This window comes from Marmota marmota, unplaced genomic scaffold, assembly GCF_001458135.2.
Source record: "Marmota marmota marmota unplaced genomic scaffold, marMar, whole genome shotgun sequence".
NCBI classification, from domain to species: Eukaryota; Metazoa; Chordata; class Mammalia; order Rodentia; family Sciuridae; genus Marmota; species Marmota marmota.
Genome location: NW_026000153.1, coordinates 24,691,374 through 24,708,652, shown reverse-complemented (window position 1 = coordinate 24,708,652; position 17,279 = coordinate 24,691,374). Strand labels below are relative to the sequence as shown.

General features: G+C 40.7%; 1 protein-coding gene across 2 annotated transcripts in view; it reads right to left on the bottom strand.

The window, feature by feature from the left end:
• Positions 1 to 17,279, bottom strand: part of Vwc2 (von Willebrand factor C domain containing 2) — a 170,176-nt gene that overhangs the window by 82,710 nt on the left and 70,187 nt on the right. The gene's annotated exons all lie outside the window — the stretch shown is intronic.

Below are 17,279 nucleotides of genomic sequence, written 5' to 3'. Positions count from 1 at the left end.
GAGAGAGAGAGAGAGAGAGAGAGAGAGAAAGGTAAAGTTTTATTTCCCTCAAATTGATTCACACATATAATGTCATTGTGATAAAACCCCCAACAGAGTTTATTTCTGTGTTTGTTGTTAAGACATTTGAAGACATTTTTTAAAAAGAAAAAGGGAGAAAATAGTCAAGGTCATCCTGGGGACTTGCCTTGCCAATTGTCAAACCTTTCTAAATGTCTGTAGCCATTAAGTGATTAGAGTCCTGACAGAGCACTAGACAAATCCACCACAGAACAGAAGCCCAGGCAACCCAGACCCGGACTCACACATATGTAGACAGAGGTGGCACTGAGCATCCTCACTCTTGGTGCTGACAAGTGGTTTTCCACGTGAAGAACAACAAAATCAGATTCCAGTCTCACAACACATAAGTAACAAATGGGATAAAAAAAATCCTGCTACATAAAGGGACAGAACTTTTGAAGCAAGACTCAAACTACAAAATCATAAAATATAGACTTTGATTTTGTCAAAATATACCATAAATAGAAGTACAAGAAAGAGACTACCTAAAATGGTAACTCAAGATATTTGTAACTTAAGAATCATTAAAGAAGATAGAAGAATTCTTAAAAACAATTTTGGTGCTGAGGAAAGTTAAAGGCAGGTGTTCTGTGCACATGTGTGTTTGGAGAATAAGTGTGTGCCCATCTGTGCCACAATGTAGAATCAAGCCAGTATCACCTACACTCACCAAACACTGTCAGAAAACAAATCTGATGTCTAATAAGCACATAGATGGATATACTGTGACATATTCAGAGAACCTCTATACAATGATGAAATGAATAAACACCTTCAGCCCTCATCCATGAGCATGAATCTCAGAAAGATAATACTAAGGAAAAGAGTAAGTTTTAAGACAATTTGTATGACATGAACATTTGAAATTTTTTCTCTTTTAATTTTTTTTATTAGTTGCTCAAAACATTACAATGATCTTGACATATCATACATTTGATTCAAATGGGGTATGAATTCTTATTTTTCCACGTTAAACATTTGAATTTTAAGAGTATAAAGAAATAAGTCATATTTATTTAGCTGTTGAGAATTGAACCCAGGGACTTGCCCTTTGTGTCATTCAGCTTCCTATCACCATTACAAATACTGGAGATAACTGGCTTTTGAAAAGGAAAGATATATTTGGTTCACTGTTTCAGAAACTTCAGTCGATGGTCCCTTGGTCCCATTGCTTTTGGGTCTGTGGCAAGGCACGATATCATGTTGGGCCACTTGCAGCAAAGAAGCTGCTCACTTCTTGGCAATCAGAAAGCAAAGATGCCAGGGATGGGATCCCAAAGTTCCCTTCAAAGGCTCATCCCCAATGACCTAACTACCTCTCACTAGGCCCCACCTCCTGAGGTCTGCACTACCTTCTCATAGTATCAGAGGCTGGTGACCAAGCCCCAATACAAGGGCTTTGAGGGACACTTACCAAAACCACAGCACGTGTGCTAAGCACACACCTTACCGCTGAGCTATACTTCCAACCCTAGGTACTTTAAAGAAAACCTACATAATAAAAAAAATATTTTTAAATGTGTAATAAATGCAAAATCTAATAGATGCTTCCCCCTGGAGGAGGATACCTGGGGATTTCAGTTAGTTCTTTTTAATGCTCTACTTCATAAGATTCACTGGTTTGTATTTGCCCGCTTTAAAATTTTATCTGTATATGTTATGCATTCTTTCATAGTGATGAAATATTTCATAACAATTTTTAAAGGAAGATCTAGAAAGCAATGCCCTCAGATCTGAATGACTGACATTAATGTGACGATAAACCTTACTTCTCCTTTACTTGGGCATCTCTGAACTAATATCCAAAACTGTAAAATGGGAATGAATCTGCCTCACAGGATAAATAAAGGCCCAAAACTGCATGGGTAAAAGCATTCTAAAAACTATGAATCATAGTTAGTGCCAGAGAGCACTATTGTTAAGGTAGGTTTCCTGCACATGGTTTGCATTTTTGAATCGAGTGTCCTCACTGACCTAGAAAACCACCCAGGACAAATGAGCTACTCTTCCCAGTAACTTGGCCAGCAGTCATTATTATTATTTTCTGTCATGCCCTGAAAGTTGATATTACCACATGAGCTAATAATTAATTGATGATTAAATCAAGAACATGGCTACTAGTGGTTCCTGCTTTTCATTGATGTGAGATTGCAGGGGAACTCTAGAGGACTAAGGAGAAAGAATTAGAAATTTCTGGGAAGCCTGTATGGTGGATAACCACCAACAAGCCTTTGGAAACACTAGACATAAGTCAGACCACTCACTGCATTTTGCACAAATCCCAGCCCAGATTGAGAACCATGCATTATGATAAAGACATGGCAACCCTGAATTCACTTTTTAAAAACTTATACCCAGAAGTGAGTTTGTTAATCATATGGTAGGTATATTTTTAACTTTCTGAGGAAATTTCACACCAGAGGCATGATGCTATATTGCCACCGATGAATGGTTTATGAAGTTTCTCTTTTCTTCTCATCTTCACTAGCACTTATTAGTTTTTCATATTTTTATAATATCTACTCTACTCTAGTTGTAATATATTGTGACTGTTGATCCATGTTTCCCTGATGATCAGCAATGCTGAGCAGCTGAGCATCTTTTTCTTGTTTCTGTTACCCATTTGCATGTCTTCACATAGCCAAGATATGGAAACAACCCAAATGTTGAGAACAGATGAATGGATAAAAAAATGCAACATATGGATACAATAGAATGTTATTCAGGCTTTTTTTTTTTTTAAGGAAGTCCTGCCATTTGTAACAACATGGAGGAACCTTGAGGATATAAGTGAAATAAGCCAGTCATAGAAGGACCATAGTGTATAATTCAATTCCATTCATACTGCATGATTTAAATGAGGTCCCTAAAATAGTCACACTCAGAACTGCTGCACCCCTCCCCTGACTCAGGCAATGGCAAGGCCCTACTGAGGTGGATGGCGCAAGGCGTCCATCCTCTGGAGGAGCGCAGTATGTTTCTGGGAATGGGCTGATTTGTTTTTGTATTCCTTTAATAAGTATAGTTGTGACTTCTCATATGACCATTAAGTATGAAGGAAAAAACATGACTTTCCCAATTAATGCAGCTACTTCTAAAGAATAGATCTGTTTGCTCTAAATGCAATGATTCAGCTGTGGAGCGTAAATTGTTAATGTCTAATGAAAAACTCCCTGTATTCCTGTCAAGGAAGTTTTTGAGAAATTAAATTAAAATCTAGAGAAGAAAAATTAATGTTAAGAAGACAGATTAGTGCTTAGTACTGGGCAACTTGTTCTTGTTCCTGTGCACAATGGTTTGTGCTCTTACTCTTGTTTGATTAAAATTAATAACAAGTCAACCACTTGCCGTAACCATGGCACCGGTTCCAGTCAGTAAGTCAAGAAAGAATAGTCAAGGTATAGGCCAATAGTTTGGGACATTTCTAACTATTATTAAAAGTTAACTAAGCAGAAACAGCTCAAAGCAAAACGCGAACTGAAAGTACAAATGCTTGCTTATGCATAAGTCAAGATACATTTTTCTATTCTAATTGTAGCTACGTGATATTTTGTTTCTTTGAATAATGATTCCTGTTTTGTAACCACAAAGTACTGTGAGCCTGCCAAAATGAAAAGTATATATGATCAACTTCACAAGTAAAGATTGGGATCAACACCTTCACTTTGGTGTCTGTGTTGTTTCTCCACCCCCCTTTCGCCGACTCCTCACCATTCCTTTGTCTCCTGAGACCCCCTGTTGGAGCTGGTCTCTGACACAGAACCAAAGAATAGAATGGGATTTACCATAATGGGAGAAATGAAGAGTTATTAATTGTATATAAAGTTTCAGTTGTGCAAGATGAGCAAGTACTACAGAGTAAGTGCTACACTTAATAGTAGCACTTAATAGTACTCCTAGTACCAGTGTCTGAAGTTAACAATATGGTCTTGGGCACTTAAAAATTTATTAGTCAAAGGGTAGATATCATGTTAAATTTTCTTACCAAAACAAAAAAAAAAGAGACATAAGGAAACTTTTGGAGGTGATGGATATGTTTATTTCCTGGATCGTCATGGTCAAATGAGTGTACACATATGTCTAAACTCACCAAATAATATGTTAATAATGTATAATTTTTGTATATAAATTATATCTCAAAAAAAGGTTGGGAAGAATCCAGAAATGGAAGCCCAACTCTCTTTGAATAGTCTTATGCACTGCTTCTCAATGAATGGCATCTCTGGGGGACAGTCAAGGACCCAGTCCTGAAAGGCAACCTTATACACCTGAACAAATCAGAGTTTAGCATTTTTTTTCCATCTGGTCACACAAATAACTGAATGAAGCCATAGCTCCCGGAGGCACACTGTGGGCTTGGTGTCACCTGATTTGAAAGAGCCATCAGTCTTCCTTCTTCCTTTTCTTCCTCACTCTGTTCTGTCCCTCTCACCAAATCCCTAGGGACCATGATGAAGCTAGGTAGACAAGCTTACCCATGTGCTCTGGGAATTAGTTTGCACTACAGGAACCTGGTAGGCAGAGGGCAGCTGGTTGGCCACACAGCTGGGCAGGCTGAGACCCTGGAGACAAGGACCGAGCTGGCTCCTCAGGAGACTAGTGTTGGCTTCATTTACTACTCTCCATCTGCCAATACGAGGCTCCCAGAAATTATTTTGGAAAACTGTCACCTTTCACAGCACCAAGCATGAAACCTGTCCTGACACAAAGGAACAAAATCCCTCTGCTGCCCAGCTGGTCTCCTCCTTTTTTCTGTGCCTTGGGCTCATTCTAACTGAACTTGCCTAACTGAACTTGATTCTGGAGGCCTGTCCTCTTTCACTCCAGGACCAGCCAGGCTCACTTATGCCTTCCTGACCTTGTTGAATGTTCCTGAAGCTCATTCTCATTGAATTGCCACTCAAGAATGCTGACCAGATCGCCATAAAGAATTGCACCTAACAACAAATGATGTGGTACCAAATTGAATCTAAGCTGTCAGTGATCATAAGAAGCATCATTAAATATCATTAAGAAAGAAAAGATGCTGTCCGTATGGCCCTATGTTTCTCTCAGCCATTGGTTGCAAAACACATTCCAATTTCAGAGATGACACCTTGTAAGAAAGAAGCACCTTTGAGGGACAAGAGATATGGCTTTGCATAAATAATATTAAGAACCTAATGTGAGCAATCTTTTCACATACATGATCTCATTTATTCCTAGATCCATGGCTTTACTGAGGAACATATTCATTTTTCTACTTTAAAATCTAGAAGCTGAGAACTCCTCACCCATCTCAAATAGGTATGATAATACAGTCTCACAAGGTTTTGGTCAGTGAGGATCCATATATGCAACAGCAGTTCCATAAAATTATAAAGGGGATAAAAAATTCCTATCACTACCATCTTTACTATACCTTTTCCATTTTTGGAAATATGTGAATACACATATACTTATCACTGTGTTACAATTATCTACAGTATTCAGTATAGCAACATGCTATACAGGTTTGTAGCCTAGGTGTGGTAGGCTATACCATCTGAGTTTGTGTATACTCTGATGTTCATACCACAACAAAATCATCTAACACTGTATTTCTCAGATCATATTCTTGTTAAGCGATGCATGAATGTTTTTCCCTTTGCACCTTCATTGTTGGTACTCCTTTTATTAGAATAATTAATATTTATCAACCAATCTACCTTGGTTCAAGTTGCATGACATTAAACAAAATTTTCAAGTTTTCATATTCTTATCTTTAAAAAAATGTGGATAATAATAGCTATTTATCCAGATGTTGTGACAAATGTGTACCTACAGCAGGTAGCACAATGTGTGGCTCATATAGAGGGTGCAACATTACATGATAAGTAGAAAAACCTAACATACTTTATATAAGTTCTTTCAGTTAATTTCATCATACTTTATCATGATAAAAAATAATTCTAGTATCTGTCTTTCCCCACTCTGTCCCTTGAACTATAAAATGCCTAATGTCAGAGACTGGGTTTTGGCTTAGCAGAGTTCTTGCTGAAGAGCAGACAGGTCATCAGCATCTCCTGAGGCTAGAGGCCAGTCTGGGTTCCCAGCAGGACTCTCTGGGTCCTGGGGAGGAACAGAATGGAGCCTCCATGGGCAGCAGCTGGCAGTCAACAGACAGCTACATGTCCCTGGGGGAAACCTACAGTTCTCAGGGGAGGGCCTGCCTGTAGAATAGCCTATTCCATACCTAGCTTGAACCTGGCCATGAGGGGCCTCACCTTCAAACAGTGATCTTAGAGTGAAAAGGAAGCCCTTCCTCATAGCCTTGTCAGGCCAGCTATCAAGCCTGGAATGAGATTTGGGTTGTGTTAGTTCCTGTGACTTTCATTTTTGTCCTTTGTTATTGCTTGTTATCTTTTGGATATGAGGTGTCCCCAGAAAGCTCATGTGTGAAAAAACACAGAAATGTTCAAAGCAAACTGATTAGATTATGAGAGCTGTAACCTAATCATTGAATTGACCTATTTGATGGATTAATAATTTGAATGGATTAGTGGGTGGTAACTGTAGGCAGGTAGTGTGTGACTGGAGGAAGTAGGTCTCTGGGGGCATGACGCTGGGGATTATATTAGCCCTGGCTCCTTGCACTCAAACTCTCTCTGCTTCTTGGCTGCCATGTCCTGAGCTATTTTCTCTGCCATGATCTTCCACCATGATGTTCTACCTTACCCTGGGCAAATAGCAATGAAGCAATGAATCATGAACTGAGCCTCTGAAACTCCGAGCAAAAGTAGTTTTCTTCCTCTAAATTGTTCTTGTTAGTTGTGTTGGTCAGAGCAACACGAAGCTGACATTCTGCTGTTGTGTTTTAATATGTGATGTGAGGAATAAAAGGAAAGGGCACTGGATCAGAGGCTATCTGTGTTAATAAAGGACTTGATTCTTAGGGCAGCCTGGATGCCCTTTGCTCATTCTTGTTACCCAGTTCAACAGCCCATTTGATTTAACAGGTGTTGGCTTCCACTGGAATCTGTAGTTCAAGGAAGCAAACACTAGATGGCGCTTTAGTCCATGTCATGGCCGAATGTTAATCTGGGAGTTTGAGGGAATAGGCATGAGAGAGGTTTTAGAAGTTGAGGTGAAGACCCTTACATCCCCACAGATGTGAGTCTACAGAAGGAGCAAGGCCTGTCCCCAGCCCAATAGGGCTCCACTTAAGAGAGGAGGTGAACCCACCAACCTCAACCCTCTCCAATCATTCCTCACACCATACAATGACCTTTTCTCGAAAAAGCCATAACAATAGGAAAAACCATTAAATAGCGATCTTCAATCATTCTGCCCCTGAAAATCATAAAAGTTTGGTTTAAAGATGGAATAAAATCATCTCCCTAAAGTTCTGGGTTACACATTAGACTTTCATCAAGTGTCAAACAGCAGGAGCTGCTGTTAAGTCCATGAGCAAACACATCAAGGATAGCTCCTGGCCCAGTTCTGGATGGACTCTTCTTTTAACTGGTACCCTTGAGGTCATCAGTACATGTATCCTTGGTCCTCAGAAAACATAACTCTAGGGCTGAGCTGCTATGACTCCAACCCCCAAATCTAACCCCCTTGGGAAAGGAAAAACTATTGAGCCTGGGCTTTTGATTCTCATGTTGGTGGTAAGGGTCAGAGATAAGGCAGTAGTCATGAAGCAGGAGACCATCCACTGGCCTGATGATCCATTCTCCAGGAAGCAGAACAGGTGGTACCTGTCTGTCTCCCTTCCGGCTTCTGGCCAGCTACTAGTTTCAGGAAAATTTGGGGTTTAAAGATAAAATGTTCATCTCTGGATTACAGAAATGACTTACAGGTAATAAAGGATGTCACATGACCTCATTGCTTACGAGAACATAAGAATAAGAGTGGGAAGGAGTCCACTGAGCCATGGAGACCCTGAGTTGTGGCAGTGAAAACTCTATGGGTCTGGTCCGTTTGCAGCAGGGTGTTTGGTTTTAGCTTTGTTCCTCAGGACCCACGGTGTCTTCATTTGCACACCACTATGTGACACTCTCAAAGCCATTAGAGCACTTTTGGAATAATGGTAGTGCTAAATAAGCATTCCCTTTCCTGAGGGGAGACCTCCCTAAATGCCTGTCTGCTGTGAGAGGGCTTTGCCTTTATCAGCTGAAATGAATTGAATGGCCATCTCCAGAGTTTATTTCCACTTAGTCTGTGAATGAGGCCTTCTTCGGAAAAGGTCTTTGCAGATGGAATGAAGTAAAAGATCTTAAGATGAGATCATCCCGGATGGCCCAGGTGGCTCTAAACAGAACAACCAGAGTTCTTATGGGAAAAGGAAAAGTCACAGAGAAGGCCACATGAAGACGAAGGGGACTAAAGTCAAAGAAGCCAGGGATTGCTGCCAGCCATGAGAAGCCCATGAAGCAATCTGGAACAGATTCTCCCTAGAATCTATAAGGACTCCACCCTGCTTACTTGTGGCCTCCAGAACTGTGAGAGAATGAATTTAGGCTGTTTTTAGCTACTCAGATTGTGGTGATTTGTTACAGAAGCCCTAGGAATCTAACCAGGAACTTAGTTTATCTCCATTTTATCATGCAGCACTGCACAGACAGCCATCCCCAGGTGCATCCCCTGTGGCCAGCTGAGTGCCAATATTTGCTAGGTGATACATGAACCCCATTGTGCACTGGATGTAACTGAGAGTAATGTAGAGCATAGTAATTTAGGAAAAGTCTCATAGGTAAGACATTTTGGACACAAGCTGTTTGATGTTAGCATTTTCCCCTAAGACCATACTTCAATTCCTAAGTACAAACAGTTGACTGTCTATATGATATGAAATTGGATATGACCGAGTACAGGAAAGACTGTAGAGGCTGGTTTGTGTGTGTGTGTGTGTGTGTGTGCGCGCGCACACGCGCACGTGTGTTTCCATAGGCTTGTGCATGCATGAGAGAGCAAGCATATCTTTCGACCTCAGGATCTTCCAGCAAGCTCTCATCCATCCCCTGTGTGGATGCCACCACTGTTCCCATAGGGCCACTTGGCTTATGAAGACTTTGCAGGAAGGGGCCTCCTACAACTATCTGAAACTTCACCATAGCACAGGCCAGTGTTCTTCATCTTGAACTCACCAGTAGAATTTGTCAGATAACAGGAGTTGAACAATACATCTAAAGGACAAATTCCTAGGTGCTGATGTCATTCCAACTCCTTGGTGTGAAGTGAAGGTGTTCAGGTAATGCCACTCCAGAGTATATTACTTTGGTGTGCTCATTCCTTCAAACAGAAGATATCTGTCAAATAGTAAATGCAGGGAGGGTTTGCTCTAAGCTCCACTCAGCTACACAAGTACAGACCCTCCAAAAGGAAGACAATTTTCTTGAATCTGGTCCTGGGAACTTCATCAAACAGGGAAAATTAAACTCATACCATAAGAGGGAAGACTGGAGGTCAAGTTCACATCCAGGCAGACTTCTTCACTGACAATCACTTCTTCTGATGGGGATCCACTCATCTTTCTCCAAAGCCATCCACTTTTCCCTAAATTGATTATATTCACACCTCATCCCCCTCCCCTCAACTCTCTCACAGTTCTGGAGGCCACAAGTAAGCAGGGTGGAGTCCTTATAGATTCTAGGGAGAATCTGTTCCAGATTGCTTCACGGGTTTCTCATGGCTGGCGGCAATCCCTGGCTTCTTTGACTTTAGTCCCCTTCGTCTTCATGTGGCCTTCTCTGTGACTTTTCCTTTTCCCCTTTTCTCCTCAAGGAGAGAGTATATGTGCTTCTAGATCTCACTGGTTTGGGGTACTCATTTTTTTCATGCAATGTTCCCCTGAACATAATAAATTTGTCTTCTTTTCCTCCTGTTTATATGCTTGTGGGAAAGCTTTCCCTCTCTTCCAGTGGTGTGAGGAGAATGGTTTTTATTGTTACATCCTCACTGATGAGAGGCCCTTCCTCCACACCATGCTACGGTAATGGGTAATGGGCTCAACCTTCCTTCACCTATGCCATGGTCCTGTGGTTCATTTCCCTGCACACTGTACCAGGTACAGTACCCAGTCCACCTGTGCACTGTGCTATGGTAATATGCTTAGTCTTCCTGCACACCATGCTGCAGTACTGTGCTCAGTTTCCTTGGAATCCTCTCAATCCTATCACATGGGCCTCCAATGCATTTATAGTTTAGAAAATGAGAATTGATCCAGTGTGAGCAGGAGCCACACCTGGTGAGTCAGACTCAGGGAGCAGAACAAACCGACTCTGGCTGGTTGCCCATCCTCCAGGCTTTAGCGAAAATCCACAATCTCCCTGAAATAAACAGGCAGCCACCACATGGTGAAGATAAACAAGCAGCACCAGACCTGATGTTCTCAGATAGAGTCTCGGTTGACTAGAAAGGAACAACAGAAAGCAGCGTGTGTATTTACAAGATGAAATTGCATGTAGGAAAAACTCTCCTGCTAATGATTCACACAAAATGTGAACTTGAAATCTAAGCCCTACTACAGGTCCATGAGAAGGCCTCCCTGTAGCTCTGGTCTCAGTTTTAGCAGTCGCTTTTCAGGGCCTTCAGGAGCAGATTCTGTACATATAGAAAATTAAACTCCCCTTTTTTGGGGGGGCCATTTTGTTTCTAGGGCTCCTCCTCTAGTCCAGTTTTCCTAAACAGTGAGTTTTGAGCAGATAAATAAATGTAGTTATAATTCAGTCTTCCTCTTCTCTAGTGGAAATTTGTTTATAAAAGATGAGGGTATTGCTGAATCAAGGTTTGGCGATGGTATGTTTTTTTCCCTAGTGAGGTAAATACCTCTGGCTGGCTTTATGGTAACCAGTTTGAAACCTGCCTGAGTCCTGTGGAGTGTGACTTACTAGGATATGAGAGTCAAACTCTGAGAAATTCAAAATATTGGACAGTAGGACAAGAAATCACAAGATTGTAGCTCCACGCTATTTGCCATATATAAGCAAGAGGAACCTGAAGAGAAATATAAATAATTGGCTATTTTATGGAGCAGATATAAGCGACATGCATTTTCCAAATTTTAAGCAAATCTATATGGTATTAACACGAAGCTTAAGAAATTCTAGAAATAGGGCTGTGAGCATAACTCAGTGACAGAGAACTTGTCTAGCATGCACAAAATCCTGGTTTTGATCCCCAGTATCACCAAATAGATAAATAAATAATCAAACAACAAATTAATTCATTAAAAATGCAGAGAAAGAGAAATAAATTCTAGAAAAATTCTTAGAGTCTCCCCCCCACCCCAAGATTCCTTTCTGGTCTAGTGATCTAGATAAAACATAATCATTTTGACTATCTTTTAAAAAATGTGTTCAATTTATAGCATGAAAAATAATTCCAGGGCCAGATAAGAGTTACCAAAGTATCAATTTATACCATTAATATATGAAAAACATGAATCACATAAAACATTAAAAAAGTGTTTGATTTTGAACAGATTACGCCTAAGGATATGGGAAATGACAGTCACTGATTCATAGATACTCGGCTTTCACAAGATATGGGTCCCAGAATGTACCACAAATAATGAACTCAGTATGCTCAAATCCCTTACATAAAATGAGGTAGCTGTTATCCTGCATTATTTCTGGAATAAGAGCATGAAAAAAACTGTATATGTTCAGTACAGACATGATTTATTTTTCCAAATATTTCCCATCCATGGTTGGTTAAATCTGCAGATGTAGAACCCACGGATATGGAGGATAGCCTGCCCACATTTTTGGCAAGATTTTACAAGTGGGAGAAAGGGAAAAGATGGCTTCTGAAAGTGGGTAATGAGGAAGTGGATGATAAACTGCAAAATGAGAACATATAGCAATTTCTCAGCCTACTGGGGGACATTTTCCCCTGCCCACATGTACCTCTGGACCAGAACTTTTGGAAAGATAGGATACAAATGTGTCAGGATGCTTTGTTCAGAGTCAGTGTCCTGGCTCCTAGGGGCCACAGGGCATCTCCTGCTTCTTATTATCTGCGGAGAAAAGGACATTTTGGACTGCCACTGGGGCAGAGAGTAGATCTTTGGTAGATCCTGCCATGGGAGGCCATGAGTGGAGATGAGGGCACCACACCACCTTAGCACTTAGTTCCGTGTCACTAACTGGTCCACAGGTGAAGATTCATGTTCCTCTCAACCCTCAACCCCTGTCTTCCAGCGGGTCAGGCAGGACATCCCACACACAAAATGAACACTTGTCAGAGTTCTCCCTCGGAGACGGTATCTAACTAGTGACTGATACTGGAGCAGAGTGACAGGTTGTATTACTGCTCTTACATTCTCTGCATTCTGATGCTGTGACATCTGGAGCATTGCTGACCCTGGAGTCCAGCCCTTCCAGGCTTAGCCATTCCTGAAGAATAAAGGATTTTCCTGTGAGCATGATGCTTTTCATAGGTAAACCAGTCCATCTGGAGCCCACACATCCCCACCTCCTCCATGGGCTCTCACACGGGGGGGAGCCATCTCCAGCTGCCTTTCTCACCCCAGGTCTGAGTAAGAGGAAACTAGGGATAGTACTGTGTTCCAGATGCTGCAGAAATTATCCCAACTAGCCAATCCTAAGCCTTACTTTCCTGCCTTGCCTATTTGTTCCTCCTGGAGAAACTAGGATCAAGGCTTTTCTTCCGTGTTCCTTTGGCTTCTTCTGCCATCTGACTGACACATGCTTCCCTGGGTTGTCCGAGATATGTGAGTAGAATGGACAATCTTTTCAAAGGCAATCATCTCATGATCTGTTGACCTTGCTGTATCCATCAATAATAAAACCCATCTTTCAAGCACATGCCCTCAGTAGGACACAGTGACAGCAGGGAACACCTCCAGGCTCTGTGCTCTGGCAGCACAGCATCAGCTATCTGACCCTCCCTACAACAATTCTGCAACACAGGTAACATACTTATACCAACTTAAATATGAAAAAAAAAAACCTAAGAATTACAGATGACAGGTAACTGTGAAAGTTCAGAGCTGACACTCATCAGATGTGGAATTCATACCCAATCAGTCATATATTATAAAATGCTCCCATTTTTCATTTCCTAATGTTACAACCCACAGAGGAGTCATATACCCTAGCAGTGACCCTTTTAAGATCTATTCTTTTAAAAACAAAGCCGTCTCTGCACTGTTCTTTTAAAACACTTGGCAAATAACAAGCCAACATTTTCAAAGGCATCCACACTTTCACACAGACCTTCTGTTCACTGCAAGCTAGAGTTAAATTATGCAGGTAGGAAATTTACAGCCTCACACTGAATAATTCACATATGCAAGCTGTCAAACTGCTAATTATTCCTTCAAAGAAAAACAATCAGATATTTGTATCATAATATTTTACCTCATGTACACTAAACTGCCAAGGTGTCAGAGTGATTAGGAAACGTACTTTTCTGACTGTCAAATGATGCTCAGAGAAATTTACATATGTATCAAGAACTGAAAATGTATGCATTCCTATGTCAGAAAATTATGAATTAATTCAACCCATATGTAGTGCAGGGACTTAAGTGTCATCCATTCCTCAGGTGCCGTGGATACAAAGATGAAAAAGTCTACATGGTACTTACAGTTTAGTGAAGGAAATAAGTAAGGCAATGATAATACTACAGTGTAACAAGGAGAATCGGAGAAGCCATCTGTCTTGGTCAACAAGGCTTTTTTTTTTTTTTTCAAGTTTTTTTAGTTGTTGATGGACCTTTATTTTTTATTTATTTATATGTGGTGCTGAAGATTGAACCCGGTACTTCACACATGCTAGGCAAGCGCTCTGCCACTAAGCTACAACCCCAGCCCCTCAACAAGGATTTTATAGCACTCAGGCTTGGGCCACAGCTAAATGAGGAAGCTGGGGAACTGGCCCAGCATGTGGATGCAGAAGCAGCAATTACTGAGGTTTGGTAGAGGCCAGATCACAGGAGTGCTGGAATGAGAAGCTGAGTGTGAATGTTGTGTCTGGTGCTACAGGATGTCACGGAAGGACTCAAGCTGGGCAGTGATATCAGAAAAATTCCATCTTAGAAAAATCAGTCTATCTGTCATGCAGAGGATGGGTGGGAAAATGAGAGTACAGGCTGAGGTAGTAAGTCCTTGCAGATGGAGAGATCTCAGAGATATTGAAGGGTTTAGGACTAATTCAATTGGGGTTGGGAGCTGAGTGTAAGGGAAGGGAAAAGGGGGAAAAGCCAATGAAAACTGATGGTTTTGACAAACCCAGCCCAAATCCATCTTAAGATTGGGAGCCATCTTGTCACAAAGTCATGAAAAATTTCTGTTTTACTATAAATTAAACTAAGACTTGGAATTCGTGCCCATTCTCTGAACTCACCCATGCCTGGGTCTCCTTGATCAGATAACTACCCTCTCTAAAACCTTAGTGGCACCTCATAAATCCTGGCTCCCCCTGACCAGATAACAACCCTCTCTGAAACCTCAGCAGCCCCTCATAAATTCTGATGTTGGAATCTGAATTTACTCCCTACCTTAAAATATCATGCCATCTAGATCATTAACCTGCTATCTGCCTTTGTATTATGCTTGTCAAAATCCCGTTAGCTGTAAGTTCTCAAGACACCCCCTGCCACTTTGAAACTTTCTGTGCTATAAAACCTTTTTTTCTGGAGTGTTGGGGGGCTATTCTCTGGCCTGGGTTTTGGGTGAGAAAGTCATTGGCCAGCTTTTGTGTACACAATACAAGCTGGCTTTACTTGATTTAAAATTGGAGTTGGTGGTCTTTTCTTTGTGTTGCGCTTCCACAGTTTTGGCAGTGGAACTGGTTAGTGGATGATCCATAGAAGGTGGGGGACATGAGATGAGAATCAGGAGTCATTTTTGTTGGGGAGAGGATGGCAAAAGGAGTAAGAACTAGTGGTATTTAGGTGCAGGTGGGACTGCCAAGTGGAGAGGTCTACTTGATTGGACATAAATCTCATACTCTAAATGGGCTTTGGATGTTGGTGTGGGACATTTCCATATCATTATGGATGATGAAGTAAACATTTTGAGGTTAGAAAACTGCTTCTAGCCTCTTTACCTTTAAAGCCATTTAAAACCCTATGGTATTTGCCTTTAGAGAGTCTCATTAAGTTATTAACCTCTTTATTTTCACACTTCCACAAAAGTCAAGTCAAGGTGGTCAGGAAAAGTGGGCTTTGGTCTGCAGTCAACTAATGCAAATACGATACACTTCTAAAAGACTGTCCTATCAATATATCCCTGGGCAGTATTTATTCTACATTATTCAATTAATTGTATGTCTACTGCTGAATATAAATTTCTGCTTATTATTAGGTTATGAGATAGTAGCAAAATAAATCTTAAAACAGAAAGGTAGCATGAAAGAGTGGTGGCCTTTGAGACTCTCTGGTTTGGGCTCAATGTACCCAGAAACAACAGCCACATTACCTTGAGTAAGTCACTTCTGTCCTCATCTCTGGGCCATGGTTTCCACTTTTGTAAGGGAGGTGATTAAAATACTCAACTTTTGGTACTCCATCCATCTGTTAATCATCTCTGACTTCTAAGGAAGCTTGCATGTTCATGTACGACCTATAATTTCAACCATAGCACCTGTGATTATGGCCCTCAATCACTAGTAAAATAGCCAACTCTTGACATCTTATGGTTTAATTATTAAAATGTATGAAATATAAAACAATGAAGGAATATATCTAAGGTGTCAATCAAATTAGTCAGATCCTAACAAAACAGAGAATTTTCATGACCTAAAGGAATTCCTACAGAGAGTAATCTTCAAAAAGACACCTTTCTAACTTCAAGAAACCAACCCTCACTGATACTTTAGAGACAAAGTCTGCCAAAATTAAACTCCAAAGCCCTCTCCAATACCAGGCAGACATCCAGAATAACAGTGGAGGGTTTTCTCTGTATGGTCAGTCTGCCCAGGGCCACAAACATCAATGTGTTATGTTGGAGTAGCAAAGAAGAGTGAGCATGTACATACACGTGCACACACACACAATTTTTCTTATTATGTATTGATCGTTGGAAAATTTTCAACCAAAGAATCTTTGAAATCTGTCACTGAGGGTATTTTGATATAAATGCTTCCTTGGCATTCATAAAAGATGGCTCTCCTCCATATAATTTGTCTCTATTATTCATCTTTCCAAAAAGTGTTTGCGGTGGTTCCAAAAGTACACATTACTTTTTTTTTTTTTTTGGACAATATCATGTTTTTTCTTTAGAGATAACTATCCTAAGAATTGAGGATAAACTAAGACCACCCAGGATGGACTAAGATCTTCTAGGATATCGTATCCCCTGCATAGAATAGTCTATTTCCAACACCTCATGACTGTGCTGTGCACAGGACCTCTCCAATGACTGTTGCTCTAATCTCAAATCATTGCTCCTTCTGTAGTAAAAATAGCAGGAAATTAGTTGACTAAAACAACGACAAAAAGAGGTCTTTACCGACAGTGGAATACCACAAATGGAAAGGCTTTTCTGAACTTACTGAAGTACAATCATTCATTGAAGAGTAATTGTGAAAGTTGACAGATGGTTTGTTTGTTGAGTTTACGTAAGTAGCTATTTAGGAAAATAATAAAAATCTCCTCGGTCAATGATCTGAGTTGGAACATTGCTGGCTAAGATCATTAATGAGACATTGTTTCGCCTCTTGAATGATAAGAAATTATAACTGCACAGAATCTCCAAAAAATATTTGCTTAACAAAGTGGGACCTCACTGAACTTCTTAATTCATTGAAGTCTTGGGTCTGGTATCTATAACCTGCAGCCTGAGAGCTTCATGTGCCTAGGGCGTTGGATTCTAAGAAAAATGACTCATCCATAAAAAAAGAAATTTAACCCAGAATTTGAATCAAGATTCCCTTCCAATACTGGAATGACTGTATTTGCTACTTCTTATTGGTTATAGTAAGCAAGAAATTTTCAAAGAAGAGATGGTAGATAAGGCTATGAGGTGTCCTTTATTAAGCCATGGGAGCAAGGGGAAACATGATCCCTTTCTATAGGGTCACACCAGCCTCCATAAACCAGGTTTCATTCTTGTATACAGTGAAAAGATGGCATTAAAGCTACATGGCCAGGGGCTGGGGATGTGGCTCAAGCGGTAGCGCGCTCGCCTGGCATGCGTGCGGCCCGGGTTCGATCCTCAGCACCACATACAAACAAAGATGTTGTGCCCGCCGATAACTAAAAAAAAAAAAAAAAAAAAAAAA